This window comes from Columba livia, chromosome Z (genome assembly GCF_036013475.1).
Source record: "Columba livia isolate bColLiv1 breed racing homer chromosome Z, bColLiv1.pat.W.v2, whole genome shotgun sequence".
Lineage (NCBI taxonomy): Eukaryota > Metazoa > Chordata > Aves > Columbiformes > Columbidae > Columba > Columba livia.
This window is the reverse complement of record NC_088642.1, coordinates 23,548,282-23,566,711: the sequence shown is the minus strand read 5'-3', so window position 1 is coordinate 23,566,711 and position 18,430 is coordinate 23,548,282. Positions and strand designations below refer to the sequence as shown.

General features: G+C 42.4%; 1 protein-coding gene across 6 annotated transcripts in view; it reads right to left on the bottom strand.

Moving 5' to 3' along the window:
* GHR (growth hormone receptor) overlaps nucleotides 1-18,430 on the bottom strand; it is a 157,140-nt gene that overhangs the window by 114,802 nt on the left and 23,908 nt on the right. The window contains exon 1 of one of the 6 annotated variants that reach the window (XM_065045121.1): nucleotides 10,925-10,941. The exons of 1 other annotated variant lie outside the window; for it this stretch is intronic. The gene's annotated coding sequence lies outside the window, so the exon portion shown is untranslated. Of the gene's footprint in view, nucleotides 1-6,723; nucleotides 6,741-9,063; nucleotides 9,081-9,477; nucleotides 9,689-9,845; nucleotides 10,055-10,924; nucleotides 10,942-18,430 lie in introns of those variants that run through there. 4 more of the 6 variants (XM_065045118.1, XM_065045117.1, XM_065045122.1 and 1 more) reach the window with 4 other exon arrangements.

Here is an 18,430-nt window from a genome sequence, read left to right as displayed (position 1 = left end):
TACATTCAAAACAACAGTCAAGCACTCACTGAGTATTCCCCTGTTCTAAGGAAAAAAAGAGTAAAAGAAAATACCAGAACCACTGTAACGGTGCCGCCATGGTTTGCAAACCAGTGCTGTGAACACGGGCTCTGCAGGTTCATGTCTGGTCGAGGTCCTCCCGAGCTCACAGCAGAGCCTGCCCTGCAGTCATGGCCAGGGACATGGCCCCGCTCCGAGCCAGGAGCTGCACCTCTCTTCCAGGAGCTATTGTTTCAGAAATGCAAACCAGTCTTTCACTCCAACCCTACAACCTATGCTACAATCCCTTTTCCACAGCTACATGAAACTCCCAAATAAAAGACATTGTATGCATTCCCAGAGCTAACAGGAAAGGTGAAAAACAGTTTTCCTCATGAATACAATTTCTGCCTGCTTGCTTGCCATTCAAACTCTGAGGTAGTCCAAAGAGTATTGATAAACCCCTAGGACAACTGGACTGAAAATTGACTTGGAGTAATTTCAGAAAACTAATCCCCCCAGTGGTGACTGCTCTTCTCTCTCATTCAACATCAGCATCTGGCAACAAGTGATTCCTCTGAGTAATCTTGGCAAAACTTGGAGAGATTGTTTTGAATTTCCTTCACAACTTCTCAGTGCCCAACTGTATTAACAGCTGAAGATAAGACAATATTATTGTAGGTCTTCTCGATCCCATTACATTTATTCCTAATGGTCCACGTGGCACTTCCTTACCATTTCAACATTTATTAAAGTTAAATGACTGTGTTCTACACAGCGACTTGCTGGTAACAAGGAGAAGAGCAGCAGCCAGCATTTAATATCCATTTGAGCCAAACGATGGCCAGAAATACTAACACCACTTAAAATACATTCCAAGTTTGTAATGCTACCTGCAGAAAGTTCCCTAGTTATAAGGCCAGAAAGATCCCATGTCACTCCTCAGAAATGAGTTACCAGGACCGTTTTGAAAGCATCATTCCTCAACCACCAGACACGCACGGGTCTGCAAAGAAAAAGTTGAGGGAGTATGAATGTTCTCTTTGGTTTTACTGTTTCAAATGATAAAGCAATATAATAAAAGGCATCGGTCCTTTTCTGTACTAACCAGAGTGCTCTGCTAAGACAAAGACAAAAGAATAAATGGTAAAAGCAGCAGGTGTCAAAAGTCAAGGCCCAAAGCCAGAGCTATCTATAATATAGAACATCCAAAAAAGTCTGTGCTGTTCACTTAGAAGTTACCTACCCTCCATCCTTGATTTACAGTGATAGGAATACTGTACGCTTTTCACACCTTAGTCCCTTAATGCATCCCATAAAGATTATGCAAGGTAAAGAATCAATGACAGCCTGTTCAATGTGCTTTTCATGCTTTTCTGTTGTTGCTTTTCAAACACCTGAATTCCTTCAGTATTGTTTGTGTGATTATAGCACCTACAAATGACTGACAGCCAGCTGCGCTACAAACTGCACCAACAGAACAAAATGCAGATTAACATTCATCTCACTCCAGAAGACGTCTTATTTCTGTCCAGTAACTGCCATAACAAACACAGCTGCTTGTTCAGGCTTCCCGCTGTTCTCCTTTAGCAAGTTCCCACCTCCACCGCTGCCACACCTCCACCACTTTCTGCACCGCTACTCTCTTAACATGGGCTTTATCATCAGCTGCTTCTCCCGTACTGGTATCACAGGAAACTGACTGCTGAATTCACATACATTAGCACAAATTTGGAGAGACGGGAGGGAGGGTGGATGGTACACCTGCTGCTGAACTGGCCATTGAAGCCCCAGCTGCCACCTTATTTGGCTGAGCACAGCTCAGCACCTTCCCCAAGCTGGCTTCCACCTGCCTCGTCTGGAATTGCTCCACAAGCCACAGCTTGTGAACAACGGTGCTGCTTCTGAACAGGAATTTTAATAATGTTTTTTAAAAGCACCTATCTGTATTGTTAAGGTGGGAAGCAAACAGAGCATCTGAAAAACAGCACTCAACTAGGACATGAAGCAACACCACAAACATGTGGTTTTGCTGCTGCCCACCAGAGAAATCCTGCCAAAGCACAATGATATAGCAAGACATAAAGATGGCTCATTCATCCTGTGAAAAAGCCTCCTCTCAGTCCTTCCCTACTTTGTCTAAGCATTGCAATTCAGAAAATCCCACCCAAAACTAAAAAGCCAACTTTCAGTCAGAAGAACTAGAAAAAATTGAAGGAGGTAATTTTGCTTCATCTATTAAATACAATGATAACATGAAGCTCAACATGGATTGTATAAATAAAGAAACACACAGTTAAATAATCTGGATGCATTTTTCTCCTTTACAGATCGATCTGCTAAAGATGTGCTGAAACTTGACTATATGTCCAGTAATCAGCATTCCAGTATCTGGCTTTGTCAGTTACCTAATACAACTGCTTATAAACAGAAGAAAATCAGAAAACCTCCTACAGAAGTCTCTGCAAGCAGTCTGCTGCCACCTTCTATCTCATGTCCAATATTGACACCGACACAGCAGAGTTTAAAAGTGTTTCTCCCTCCCCATGTGTCTTTTACTGTTTCCCTTCTCTGCAAGCCTAGCTCACGTAATTTTCCCCCAGAATAAGACTATCATTCTAATGAATGTCACTTTGGTGGGTTGTACAAGGTTCCAACCTACAGCACCTATAAAAAAAGACAACATAAATCATGTTTATGCATATGGTAATAGAAACATAAGAAATTCCTAAGCCACAGCGAATGTCGCTGATCTACAACATCTGTCCATCTGAACAGGAATGAACGTGCTTCTAGTGGCAATTTTCAAGATACCCGGTCAGTGCAGGTGTCTCATATGTAGGGGGTGGGAAGGATGATTCTTTAGCCCATGACAGCACACTTTTGCTTCATATGAACAGGATTACCAAGCCACAGCATCTTCTCAGGTCAGGCTTCTTGGCAAGAACCTTTTAAATTCAGTTTAAAAAATCCAGACAAATTAATAACCAGTGAGAGACACCTCTTCTGTTTCAGCCCCAACAAATGGTGCCTGTCGTTTTTATTGACACCTTACATTTTTTCACACTTCAGCATTGGTAAATAAAATGAAGTCTGCAATATAAACAAACAGTATGTGTACCAAGTACTCCCATAAAAAATGAGCTGGTGAAAGACATCAGTTGCTTGATGCAAAAATACCATCTTTCCTTTCCCTGTGTTTTGTTAAGAGCTGCTGCACTAACAGGCTCCTACAAAATACTGTAACCAACACATCATTTGGAAAGCACAGCAATGCAAACCTCTTGCAAAATTAGTTACAGTTGAATTTTTAAATAATCTTGAGGGTTTTTTTTTAAACTGTGTTTCAGTATAGCCATCTCAAACATTCTGAAGCAAATTGTTACACTTAAACATGCCTTTTAAATTATTTGGTCACGTAATGTCCAGTTTTCATCTTAAGATAGTACAACCAAGTAATTCAGGCTCTAACTTCAGTCCTTCCAATATCATTCAACAACTCCCTGGGCTTTCATGTCCTAGGCTTTCTACTTACACCTATTCAGTTTTGTTTCAGAAATTATCCACAGTCTCTATGCAGTCCCTGGCTTTTGACCCCTCACACCATACAACCTCCTTCCATTTTCTGCATATCTTAGCAAACTGAAACACCTGTAGAACATGTTCACCCACTGTGTAAAACTTCTTCCCTCTTCTACTCTGAGATCTCCTCTGGTTAACCAGGCTTTCAGGTTCCTTAGGCCTGAAATAACATGAAAATGATAGGCCACAAGTCTTCAAAAATTAATTATATCTGAAATTCACACCTTAGCATTCAAAACAGGAGTATGACTGCAGAAACTTCTGTATGAAGGTTTTTCTTACGCTGTTTAGTGTCAATGTGAACAATCAATGCACAGCACGAAAATCAGGAGGAGAGTCTCTTTTCCTAAAACCTGTGCTGCTTCTTTTTGATGGGCAGACTTTTTATTCCCACTGGATCCATAAAGCTCCCTTAAGCTCTTACAGAGAGAACACTCAGCCTCCAGTAGAAAAACAGGAGAGGAAAAGGAACTTACAATGATTTTCACAATATTTTGGTTACTTTAACAAAACATTATTTTTTTTATAATTGGAAAAAAAGTAACATAACAGGCTACAACAAATGCATAGGCACAACAGTAAACAGCATTACTTTTTCCGTCATGGCATTATGTGCATTCATCTATGTCACAAGCTGTATCAAAGATACAAGTGCACAGTGTATTGTTTATCTCCCTCGTATGTCGGATACAGGTTCTATACAGTTATACAAAATAAGCCTGAAAAAAAAAAAAAATCAATAATGTTTCAAGTATCTTCATGCAAATACTCTTGCTCTCCTCCTTGTTCCATCGCAAGTTAGGCAGGCCTCTCACACCACTTAAACAGGTGAATGCCATCTTTCCTTAATGTCACCAGCTGGTGACCCTGTGGTCAGCCAAAGCCTTAAGAAAGATCAGTCAGCATCCACTGAAGTTAACACACTTGTGTGTGCCTTGTGGTGGATAAATTACATGTCATTGTGGGTGTGGACTCAACAAAATAAATTAGTAGTCTCAATGCTACCTATTATTTCAGGGAAATTAGCTATTCAAGCAAAATACTTAACTAAGAACCAGCAGTAATTAGGCGCAGGCTGCCTTACAAAAGCAAGTGCTTTTTCTGAAACTGTTTCTGTACTGATACAGTCACTCTTGTTAAACACACCTTAGTGCTGGAAGATGGAAGATACCAGAGCTAATCATACGGTTCCACAAAAATAGCCTTCCTGGGCAGGAGGCAGAGGGGAGGCTGCAGTCCCTCCGTGCCGCACACGCTGTCCTGCGCCAGAACTGGCCGCCGTACAGGGGCCAGCAGCGACCGTATCACGTAACAAGCGTCCCTCCCGTGCAGTGTTTGTTACCACCATGCAGCACCAGCAGACCTGAAGACTCACCGCTGCTCTCCAAAGGTCAAAAATCATGCTCAAAAGCTTGACGTGCTGTCTTGCACACCCTCTTCTGATCCTATCAATCAACGTTGCAGACAAGAACAAAAACAGCTCATCTGCACATACTGGACCAGCAGGCTGGCACTGCTTGGAACAAGCACAAGTCAAGTCTGAAGAGTTTTGTCTGCATGTGCTTCAGTTACGTATGTGGATAGGTCAAAAACTGCACACAGAACCAGGAAAATAGCACAGGATTTCCCACTGCCTGCTGGAAACCAACTCACTGCAGCAAGCATGGCTCTAGTATATGGGGACTCGACATGGAAGACCTAAGCCCCAGTGTAAGCACAGCTCACCAGGCTTGATGTCCAGATGCTGTGAAAGGTACCCAAACACAACTTACAATTCCTGCTTACGCCTTCATATATCATCTTTGCTCTCAGATTAGAAGCATTAAGCTCATTAAGTGATTAGCAACAGAAATCTTCTGCCTCAAGGAGTGTAAAGCTTGTGAATCACCTTCTCTTTGCACATTCTGAGTTCAGTTTCCCACATTACATACCTACCCTACATGGTAACGTGTGTGTGATGCACAGATCTAGCAGGTCTAGCAGTACCATACCCTAAAGCTGTGTCTCTCTGAATGGCTACAGAAAAGGAGAGATGGGAAAGCATAACTCCTTCCATGCCAGAAGAATGAGCTCTGTGTTTACTCTCTAATGCAAAGTGGTTAAAGTTTTCTCCTAAATTTTGCAGAGCTCCATACCCTACCACCCGAGTTCCCCACACAGAGTTCGTTGTCTCTACCACATCTCTAGTGTTCTCCATGCAGCTCTGTATCACCTTCCCCCTGTGACCACAATCCCATGCAGTGGATCCCTCCCACACAACATAACCACCAGTCTGGACATACAGCTGGATGAAAAGCTACGTTGCAGACTGTTTAGCTACAAACACAAGTATCTTTAATAACTCAGAGTCATAAAACTGATTTAGAAGATATGGATTGCAGCATTGTAGTTGGTGGATTTTTGGGAAGTAAGAAGACTAACATAAATATGTTCAGTATGACAAGTATCAATTGCACGACAGCTGGAGTTTTAAAGCTCATAAATGCTTGATTACTGCTATAATCTTCCTGCTACTGACTACATGGACAATAAATGAAGTGGGACAACCTTACACCTGAAAGGCTACTCCGAACTAGTGCCTGTGCACATGCATCCACACATTTAATATAAGTATCTCACACATCAATGACCATTACTGCTCTGAGCAGAACACTGAACAAGTATATTTTCCAGTAGTTATTCCTTCAGTAATAATAATTTTAGCCATCTTTTACATCCCTACAACACTGTACCTTCGAAATGCTCAGCAAACAGTAACATTACCTTGTTTAGGTAAGACATTAAGTCCCATCCTATTGCAAAACACCGTGATAATGTGAAGCATTTCTGAAGTTTATATTAACTTATTTACAACAACAGTTTCTAGTGATGACTTCCTCTTCAAAGAATACTTGATTTCTAAAGGTCAATAAAATATGACACTTTAACGCATTTTCATTTCACAGTCTGCAGTAAATGTGATATGGAAAACATCCAGTTCTGTGAGGAAATAGCCTTTACAGTTTATTAGGAAAAATTGTTTCTCATACATTGAGAACCAGCTCTTTGGTAAGAGGATGCTTACTACATCTCTCACAAATTAAAATGCTGTAAATAAACACCCACCACACAAAAAAACCCTCAGGATTCAGAAAGATGTACCTTGTGATAAACAATTTGAGCACAAAGTGTTCCTTCAAGTCCTGCCATAAATCTACTCCTGCCGAGCCAGTATCGCGTTGCGTCAGCCCTTCACCATGACTCTGGTGGCAGCCCCACTGCCCCTCTGCCTGTTTCCTCACACCACCTTCCTCCCAGAATCACCATCCCTGCTCCACTGCACCAAAGATTCATCTTTCCATCTGATTAACATGTAGTGAAAAAATAAGGAAGACCCTTCTAGTTAAAAGGAACCCAACCCTCTAGCAATCACGTCATTTAGGGACTCCCATGTGAACTTCGTAGACTCATTATTGCACTGCTGGTATCCTTGCCTTTCTGCACCCATTTTATCCCCTCTTCTTGTTATTCCTATAATATTTATTTATTTGCAATGATCTGAAAATGTTTCAATGTTTCAACACCTATGTGAAATTGCAAGAGCTTCAGCTGGGCTGGATGCAAGTGCTGTTGTGTCTGAATAAAACTTTTTTTTTTAATCAGAAAAAAAAAAAAAAAAACAAAAAAAACCCAACGAAGTATCTTTGCCCGTGCTGCTTTCTCAATAACAAACATTCACAGCTTCTATTTTGTCCATAGAAATTTGGTATTTCAAATAAGATATACAATGGTATATTTATTCAGCTTGATGTTCCCCTTAATAGCACAAGAGAAATACTAGCTTTGATAAAAACCAATTTCTGCGGCAAAATAAAGCTTCATTTGATAGGAGCAAGGCCTACGCCTATTTTATATACACATTACCAGAAATGTATGTATGATCAAGGGAAAAAGACTCTGTGAGCAGAAGTTATACAGACAGAAAGGACCAATATATATTATTCTTGCCCAGCCTGGAAAAGAAAGGTATGAAGCCCAGAAACAGGGCAATTGCCATCCAAAATTTACTTTAGTTTTTGCTAGTGGAAACTGGCACAATAGATCACACGCAGTAGTGCATGCTACCTCAGTCAGGAAAAACATACAGAATTGAGCTCCATACATGTCAGCACGGCACAGACACCCCAGGGCTCTGTAGGAGCTGCTGCGCTGCATGGTCCTACAGAAAATAACACTTATACAGAGCCCCCAAGTTTATATATGAGCATGGTGCTGCTATGTGCTGTGCAGATACATCAACACCAGGAGACAATGAAAAAGCCCATGGTAATAAAAATAATGCTTGACCATACTTGGAGAACTTGACTCCAAAATATTCAGGGGCTGTCTATGACTTCTCTATACATCAGAGCAAGTTTTAGCAGTTATTTTCACATCATTAATAAAAGTACCACTACCATTTACTGACAATTCTAGAAACAACTCCGCAGAACCATTTCAAGCTGTCTTATTTGTCAATCCCTTATAAGTATTAAAACATGCTGATGTCCTGAATTAACACGGCAAGTAGCAATTCTAGTAATGCAAGACTGAGATGTGGTGGAGATGAAAGGCAACACATTCCTATTTAAACACTTCAAGCTGTTTGAATAACCTCCAGTAATACTTACATTTATCACTCTGCACCACAAAACATCTCAATTGCAATCTACTCTAATCTCTATATTTAAAATAGCATCTTCTAAATAAATGCTGGTATTTAAACACATCTTACCAAATCTCCTTATATTGATTCTATTCCAAACTACATTTTCATCACTGATGTGAGCAGCCAAGTCTATCCTATACCTAAGAGTCTTTCAGATTTAAGTTAAGCATCTCTTTACCTGGTAAATAACTTCAGTTTTTCTTACTAGTAAACACTTGCTTGAAGCATTTGTAAAAGGGGTCCAACTCAAGCACTTGGCTACAGTTTTTTAATTGTTTCATTCTTATTTCTGATTTAACCATGAACAGAAAGCTGACCAGGTGTGTGTCTTTTGTAGTTGCTACACGAGGAGGAAAGTGAAGCCTAGACAGAATAGAGTAAGTTAGTAATACACTAGATTCTAAACCTCACATACACTACTGAAAAGATGAGTAACTAAAGCACATCCACACACTTGATTTCTAGAATTAGCCCCATGAGAGTCTGCAAGAAGTATCACTGAAGACGTTGCTGTGAGAAAACACTAGTTATTCTTGCAATAATACACTGTTTTGTATACTTTTGCTAAGAGTATTTGCAGTATTTGTTTTTAAACTTATTCTCTCCAGTTTTTTTACCCCGTGCAATACTCAACAGCAGACCACACACTAGCAAATGCAATAAATTATCGATAGCGTAAAAAAGAATTTAAAATGGGTGGGAGGATTGTATAAACTCGAATAAACCACACAAAAGCGACACTCCAACTAGGTCCATTACAGAAGGAAAGACTGAGACGCTGACAGTTCACATACCGTTCTTGCTCTGCTTTTTAAATCCCAGTCCACACAGAAAACAAGGTTCATCTGAAGAATATTATTTCTCCAGACCTCCACAGCCATGTTTCCCTTCCCTGTCATACTCCTCCGTCAACCACAGCAAGCAGAGTCACAAAACTCTTGGCCCCCACGCTAGCCGTCCCAGCGGCTCCGCGGCCACGGCGGGAGCTGACGCCCGCGGCCCGGGGCCGCGCTGCCCCGTCAGCGGGACACGCTGGGAGCCCCGGCTCCCGGAGGGCTCCGACACCGACCGGGGCCGCGGGGGCTGCTCACAAACCCCCGCCATCCGCATGCGAAGCCCGAGAGGAGCCGGACCCAGGGCTGGGGGCGAGGAAACCGCGCCGGGCCCGCCGCATGCAGGACGTGGCCGGCGCGCCACCCGGTACTCACCGACTCGCTCAGAAACTTCCCCCAAGTTTCGGCGGGCGGCGGCGGGCGCAGCCCCCGCGGCGGGTGCTGGCACCATGGGAGCGCCTCAGCGAGCGGCCGCCGCGGCGGCGGCACCGCCGGGCATCGCGCTCCCTCCACCCGGGGCCGGCCCCAACTTCTGAGGCGGCAACTACCGACGGTGCCGACCGAGGGCGACGGGGCGCGGGGCTGAACCCGCACCCCTCCCGAGGGGCGGAGCGGTCAGGCCGGGGCGGGGGACGGCGGGGAGCGCAGCCCGCCGCCCCTCCCCGCACACCCTCCCCACCTCCGCTCCCCCCGGCGGCGGCGGCGGCGGCAGCACCAGCAGCACCAGCAGCACTCGCACTCACGTCGTTCGCTGCCGCCCCACAGCCCTCTCCGCGCCCGCCCTGCCCGCCGGGGCGCTGGGCGCTCAGCGGCCGCCGCCGCTTCCTCCTCGTCCTCCTCCTCCTCTTCCCATGGCCGCCGCGCCCCGCTGCAGCTGGCTGTCCGCCGGCCGCGGGGAGCGGGGGTCAGGGATGGGGGCAGGCGGTGGTCCGGGAGAACATGTCTGGCGAGGCGGGGTGGCGCGTCCCCGGGAGCGCGGCTGGCTGTCCGGCCGCCCCGAAGCCCTGCCGGTGCCTGTCACTTTCACTGTACCGCCGAGCTCCGTCTAGGGGAAGGCGGCGGCTACTGCAGCGCATCGCTCTGCCGGGGGGAGAGCTGCCCCCCAGGAAGCCAGCTCCGCTCTGCGGTGCGAGGGAGCTGCGCCGCAGAGTTACCCCGGCCCCGCGGACATCGCTGGTGGGAGGCGGGAGCCCAGGCTTCGTGCCCCGGCGTGTGCCGGTAAGGGCAGGGCTGGCGCCCGGGCTTGTTCTCAGGAAGGCGGTGAGTGAGATTTTAGGGAGAACTGGGTGTCAATGTGCCACATGGGCGGCTGCCAAGTAGCAACGAAGTGGGTTTGAACGGCTGAAAGTGCAATGATGGGCACCTTTCCGGAGCTGGTGTGTGTCAGAGCACACGAAGGCCTAAGTGAAGTGAGTGTAGACATGAGCCACAGGAAAAGAGAACAGCTGCTTGAACTTTTTTTTACAATACTACAGATTTATCTTTTGAAAAATACCTTAGGAAAGAAAACAGTCAAAATGAGCATAATGCCATCACTTTATTTAGGCATTATTTACATTGACAAAGTACCAGAGGCAGACCCACATGAGCGAAGCTGACTTCAACAGTGACATTATGATCTTTAAGGCCCTTGCAGCAGCCCTCGGTCCCCCACCCCCATGCTGGCTCAGCATCTGGCTTCCTTGTATAACAGAGGTGGGACCAGAGCCATACAAGCCAGCGTTGCAAGAGTTTTGCAATAATTTGGTAAACTATTTTGGTAAGCCATTGATGCAGAGCCCCCTACAAAATTAACCCAGAATAGAAAAGAGCTGTAGCTCACCTGAGTTCCTTGCTGTGTTTCAATGAACACGAATGCTGGTGCCACCACATGGAAGTTGTTGAGTTACAGTGGTAAGGTACTATGCAGTTCTGCCACCTTTTGCTGCTGGGATTGCTGCTGCCCTTCCCTTGTTCTTGCACCAGGAGCTGTATGACTGGGTGCTGCTTGGCTTCAGGGAGCTGGTGTGCCTCAAAGACTGACCTGTGAACAGCAAGTGGTCAGTCCTCAGCCTGGCTGTCACTCCAGGCTGTCTCTCTGCCCACTCCCATGAGTGCCAGACCAAAGCTGGGTGGGGGGTAAAAACATGTAGCTGGCGCAAGACAGACCATCAGATGTGACCTCATTAATTTTTGATTTGCTTTAGGGAATTGAAATATGACATGTCAATAACTACCTGCCGGAAGTGTCACTGAGATTTTAAACTGAGGACACACAGATGCATCTTTCTTATTCCTACACCAGAACCATCACCTGCCTTTTCCTCATAAAACAAACAAACGAACAAACAAACCAAACAAACAAAAACCTAGAACACTATATTCTTTCAACAGTATCAAGCAATACCATAGCATTTCTGTTAACACACATGCAAAGCACATTAAGTTTCACTTCTTACTGTGGGTTTGGGAATTCATCTCCACATCTCCCGGGAGTGCCTATGCTGCCAAACCAGTGGTTGTTCCTCACGCCTCCCATTCCTACCTTCTGCTACTGAAGCTATGGCAAAGCATGATTAGTAACTCATTGGGTTAGAAATTGCATTCACAGACCTGACCCTGACTGTAGTTCTGTGGCTGGAGCACTGTGTTAGGAGAGCAAGACTTGTATTCCAGCTCCACATATGTTTAGGGTGTTTGTTTAACACAACATTCCTGTAACATCATGACATCTGATATTGTTACAACCTGGTTTGGTTTGGCCAAGTAGCAGTGAGAACTGAACATCCAAAATGCCACATAGATAAACCAGGGAAAAATATTTACTGTTCCCTCTTACATGTATGAATAAGTGTATATAATAATAATCAGGAGATTTACTGTATAGCCCAAATTTATACCTCCCTGGACTTTGTGTATGCTACATGTGTTTCTTACTTCTTCATATGGCAGCTGGTGTAGTTTCATGAGGATTAATGTCAAAACCAGTTCTCTGCCGAGAAGGTCATATCTAGGCAAAAGCAGCCAAAGTAACTTTCAGTCAGAAAACTTGTGGGAGTCTGGGTGGGGCAGGGAAGACAGGAGACTCGGAAGAGCGTAGGTAGGTGCTGCCCTGGTGTCCTGGCTCAGGATAGCAAGGGGAGCTTTGGAAGGGTAAAGGTCATCAGTACAGAGGTAGGAGAGGGCTGAAAGTTTGTGAAATAGATTCTCTGAATTTGGAAGACAAGAGAAATAAATTTTTAAAAGTTATTAATGTAATTTAAGTTTATTTTATTTTATTTTATTTTATTTTATTTTATTTTATTTTATTTTATTTTATTTTATTTATTTTATTTTAAGGCTTCACCCCTGCATTAGGTTTTGAGTCTCCACACAGTCTGCAGCTAGCCTTAGAGTTGCAAAAGCATGAGTGGGTGTGTTGTGTGTCTGTAGGATAAAAATTTTGAATTTTTTTCATTGCCGTAATACAAATAAATAGCATAATAAATATGCAGTGTGCAGTGATCTTTTGATTTCTCTCTTATTAAAAGTCTCTCTCTCTCTCTATATATATATATATATTGGGTATACTCAGTTTAATTGGAGAATTTGAGGGAATATTGTAATACACTTATTCTGTGATGCTAGTCTGTGGCAGTATTTTAATCATCAACAGAAACTAGCTTCAGAATATCTGAGTTTGATATCTTACGAAGTATGAATCTTAAATTTCGCTCATTAACAGTATAGGAATTGATTATGTTCTTTATACATCTGTTAGGAAGCATCTGCCTTTCAAACTATGTATGATTTCATGTATGCCTATGCACTTCCCTTTTTCACTTCCAATGCATTATCACTCTTCCAGATTCCCTCCAATCCCCTGAAAAGGCCTGGAAAAGCAAGTCTGGTGTTCATAGACTCAGTAAAGATACCTGAATTCTGACTGTTTTTCCTGACTTAATAACCAATAATACCAATATCAGCTAATGTATGTACTCTTCCCTCTGTACATGTGGTTCCTACTTCAGTCCATTGCAAACAGCGTATCAAAAGTCCTCTCCTTTCTGACCATGATGCTCTGGAACCAGGCACAGAAGAAGAAATGATGGCTGAATCTAGTTTTGCTCTCTCCTTATGTTAGCGTACAATGCAATGTTTATCAGCAGAATAAGGAAGGAAATAAAGTAACTTTTTTGTTGCTGAGCCAATACAATATTGCAAAATGCACTCTTAATTGATAATGTTCTGCTGATGAGCTTTTAGATGAGCCCTGAGACTCTGAGGTCTAGTCCAAGTAGTCTGAAATTCCACACAGTTTGCAGTTTAAGCGTGTATGGATTTGCTTCTCTTGAGTGAAAAACTACTTCTATTAAATTACAAAAACGCAGGTTTTATCTTTCAAAACTGCATGAAAAACTGCAGGAGATTGAAATTAAATCAAGATGTTGTTCATATTCTGTATTCTTACCTGCAGCTTGAATTGCTGTCTTTACCTATTTTCTGTGTTTTGTGTTTAACATAAGCATAGAATTACAGCAAAATTCAGCTTGGAAGGGAGCTCAGGAGCTCCCTACTCCAACCTCCTGCTCAATGCAGGGTGAAACTTTGTTGCTTAGGGCTTTGCTCAGTTGGATTTAAAAAAATTCTAGGGTGGAGACTGCGCAACATCTTGGGGCAAGCTGTTGCACTGCTGCACTGTCCTCATGGGGAAAAAGGTGTCCTTTCTTCTCTAGTCTGAACTTCTTATTTCAACTTATACTCATTGTCTTTCCTGCCACCATGTACTGCTGTGGAGAGCTTGGCTCTGTCTTCTCAGTGACCAGCTTCTATAATAGCAAGGGGAAAGATGCCCTGTGGTGCCCCCAAAGCCTCTCTTCTCCAGGCTGAAGCAGCCCTATCCCTCAGGCTCCCCTCACTGATGGGTGATGCTCCAGCCCCTGAGCATCCTGGTGGCTTTCCATTGGGTGCACTCCCATTTGGCAAAGTCTCTATTGTGGGGAGGGTTGAAAAACTGGGTGCAGTAGGCAATATGCTGATTCGTGACCGCCAAGTGAAGGAGATAATAACTTCTCTTGATGTCCTAGCTACGATCCAATTCATGCAGCCCATGATGCTTTTTGCCTTCACTGCTGCTGGGGCACAGGGCAGCTTACTGTCTATCAAGTTCACCATGTCCTTCTCAGCAGGACTGCTCCTCACGCAGTCAGTTCTCAGCTTGTTTCACTGCATGGACTTCTTTCTTCCACAGGCAGGATTTTGCGTTTGTCCTGGCAGAATTTCACATGATCCCTATCAACTAATTCCTCCAGTTTTGCTGGAAGACAGCCCTGTCCTTGGGCGTATTGACCGGTCCATCCAGCTTGGTGCTGACTGCAAACTTGATGAGAGTGCGTATTACCTCCTCCAGGTCATTGATACAGATGTTAGACAGGACATGTGCAAGTATTGATCCTGTGGTACTCCACTTGTTACTGGCCTCCAGGCACAGGGAATACAAATCCATATTTTTTCAATAAGATAACATCTTTCTCCAATTAATCTCCACTGATTTTGTTTAGACGGTAACAAAAAAATTGGAGGCTTTAAAAGGAACATGTTAGTCTTTTGGAAATACAATAGAGAGTTGTTCAGGTAAATGTATGTTTCCCTCGTTATGTTGTGACTTCAGAAAGCTTAAGGGTATTTTAGAAAGCTCACTGGTTCCATGTGAAACTTAGGTGATAACTTCTATAGGGACTAAATCACTCTTTTAACACATATTGTGATTTCATCAAAGTTTCTGTTCATAGGATATTAGCAAGTCCAGAATCTGTGCAGTAGGTAGGTTGATGCTTTCTCTTACCTCACTTTATCTTCTTAATGCTCTCTATTCATCTAAGATATGAGAATAACTGAAAGAAAAGCACGCTCAATTTAAATTTCCATCATAAATTGAATTACAGAAAAAAGTACCACTTAGGTTATTTTGTTACAGCACATGATTTTTTTGCCATAAAAAGAAACCACTAATAAAATGCATACTCCAACCATGTTCAGAATTGTATCAAGAGCTGGGAATGCACAGTGCTTGCTGTATGCAAAAATTTTAAAAAAAATGTTTAATAGCAGCTCTGCTCTCAGCCTCTGAATATGTGGAAAAATTTAGGTTGTGGGTTGTCTGGTTTACTTCCTTTAAAGCTACAGAGCAAAACTCCCTTAAATACTTTATGTGAAATCAGAATAATTACCTAACCAACAAATATCTGTGGAAACAGAGAATTTTCTTTAAGGAACTAATCTCCAAGGAATCAGTATAAACACGTATGCAAGACAGAAAGGCAGGGGTAAAGGGAGAAAGGAAAATAAAGGAACACCCTGCCACAGCCTGCCGTCTCTTGCTCTCTCTGTTGTTTCTAAGGTGTCCACCAAGTCTATCTACAGCTAATATAAAACAAAAGCATATCAGACTGTGTAATTAATGCATTGACTTTCTGGTTCTCTTGGAAAAGAAAAATGACAATGGAGGTATTTTGCTTGATTTGTTTCTGAAGAAGGAAGATGGAGGAAAGTACAAGTGAAGGTTTTGCTGTAGCCAGTATAGTCAATGCCCTTTTTTGCAAGGCAAGGTATGTAAAATTTAGTGTCCTGGCCTGCTTCCAGTACTACACAGGCTGTCCTGCATCCTACAGGTGCATTATTATTTTATTTTTTTTTTAACATGAACTGACCATTTTGAGAAAAATGTAATGTCAGTAGAGGAAAATCTTGACTTAATATTACTTTGTTAGTGTCATTCAGTGATGTGCAGAGGACCGTCTTTCAAAGCAGAATATTGTTATATACGTGGAGATTCAAAAGGTAATGTGAGACAGCATTTTGACTCTCCCAAAGGACCATGTTCATTTATGTGCTTCCCCGCTCTTTCCTGTGTTATCCATATAATCAGATGTAAAAATCAGACCCACTAGTCTGTAGTTCCCAGGTCTCCCTATTATAGAGCTTTTCTTGTTGATGGGATTACACTGGTAGTTTGACCTTTAGAAATCTGAACTGAGCCATAATGACCTTGCAGTCAAAATGCAGGTCTCTGGATCCTTTTGTCCTCGCTCAACAAGTCCTCTCCTCCCTGGTGTTCTCCCCTTGACTTTCCATTCATGGAAAAAAGTTTGGCTGTCCATTCACATGATCTAATGTCTTTGGCCCTCAACCACTGCCTGCGTGAAGTTGCTCCTCTAGATTATCAAACTCATTTCATCCTGCATGCTCATACGTTGATGATAGTCAGTGTTCATGTCTACTTGAAGGCAGTGAGGGCAAAAGTCATCTGACAGAAAAATGACCTCAAGAGTCATCCAGTTCAGGGAGTGTCCAGCTTTTCTGATTAGTGGAGCTGCACAATAATATTTTATCTTGAATGGAAGCCATATGATGCACACCATATGCCTTGGAGAGAGGCCAAGAAGCAGAAGTCCTCTGAACAACAGTGTTCCTGCAGCACTTCAGAGCTCCATCATGGGATGGGGAACAAGCTGAATGTAAAGCTGGGATCCAGGAAAATAGGTCACTTCACTTGAAACAGGACCTGATGACTACTATTTTTTCATAGGTGGAGACTCAAGTTGAACAATAGCTCAATCACAGACCACCTGCTCATCACGTTCCTGACATGCTTGACAGGTCATAGTTTTGACATAGTAACCGCATTTGAACTACTGAGGAGCCAAATGCAGCTGAAACCTACAGATTACCTATTCTTGATGTAGTTCGTTCATGTATACCAGAACATGATTAACTGTCCCTACTTAGTTCTTGGTATTTTCTTGACTAACTTTTCTAACACGTCTTAGCAGTAAAGAACCCTCTACTTGTACCATAAATGAAAAAAAAAAAAAAAAGCTTACTAGAGTATTTTCCTTAATGCCTAACCTTTATTCTTGGTACAATTTAATTTTCTGAATTCTTCTATCCACAGCAGAAATAGTAGGCAGATTATTCTGTTCTGTGTTTGAAAATTATTGCCATGTACTCTTCAGTCTTTCCCTTTCTTAGGCCAAATAATCTTTGTTTTTAAAACCTTTCATCATAGTTCACATTCTCTTTATCTCTAATAACCTGTGCTGTTTTTGGCTTTCTCCGGTTGGCCCATGTATTTTCTGAAGTATTGTGCCCCAAAGGGACCAAGTCCTCTATCCGAGGTTCTAGTAGTACCAAAGAAAGAAAGGCTTGTGTCTTGCATTTACAATAGATTGTTATTTTTGATACATCTTGAATTTGTGACCTATTACCTCCTGGTACTTCTCTGAAAAATTAATTCTTAAAAATTAATTCCCTGCGCTGTATTTTTTTTTTCTTAATTATTTGCTTATTCCCACCTAAATGGAGTTTATCATCCCTATTGCATATAATCCATTTTTCATTCTACTACTGTGATTTCACAAGATAATTCTGAATTCAAATGTCTTCTGATACATTTATGTTTGCACTTCTTTCCAACTTCATCTCATTTGCAAGTTTAATAAGACTGTTACCTAGATTGTTAAGAAAAATATTGAATAAAGTCAAAACAAAGACAGTTTCTGGTTTTATTTGTCCTTTCCCAATGTTATATCTCCTAGGCATCTTTCATTAATTCTTAAATAAGAGCTAATCTGACTAATTCACCTCATTCTTAAAATATCCCCGGCCATAGTCTATCTGGTCTGTCTGACTCAAGAATATTTCACAACCCTATTTCTTCCCTGTTTTAGATTGAGTTCTTTACCCTTTGTCATGAATGTTAATTATGCTAGTCATGTGCCTCCAGCTGACATGCAAAGAAGGTCTTAAATACTCTGATCTTCTTGGGATCATCAGTTATGTCATCGCCTTTCCTCCCTTTTCCTCCAAACCAACAGGAAAAACAACCAGCATTTTCCTTGCTTCTCCTTATTATTAATGCACAATACCTTCTGTGTTTTCTCACTGTGTGTTGGTTTTGTGCCCTATTTTTCTGGCTAGGTTCTATGCATATGTGCAGTTATTTTATATGTTTTAAAATTTGATCTAATTTCCATGTTCCAGGTGGAACTTTCTGAGCCCAATATCAATTAAAAGCTTCTGGTTTACCTAAACTCATCTTGGTACTTTTCCATTCTGATAGGGTTAGCTAATGTTTTCTGCCATAACAACTTACATTTTCCTTTGACTTTATTGTTGACTTAAGTTGGTGGAAGTTTGCCTGGTTCAAGTCTATTATTTTCTCATTTTCTTCTATTTTCTCTCTTATGATTGCAAACTCTTTAATTTCATATTCACTATCTCCAAGTTGCCTTTCAATGTCAAACAATTGCACTTCACTGGTTAGAAACACCTTCAGAAGAGCCCTGCTTCTGTCATCAGAAATGGTGAC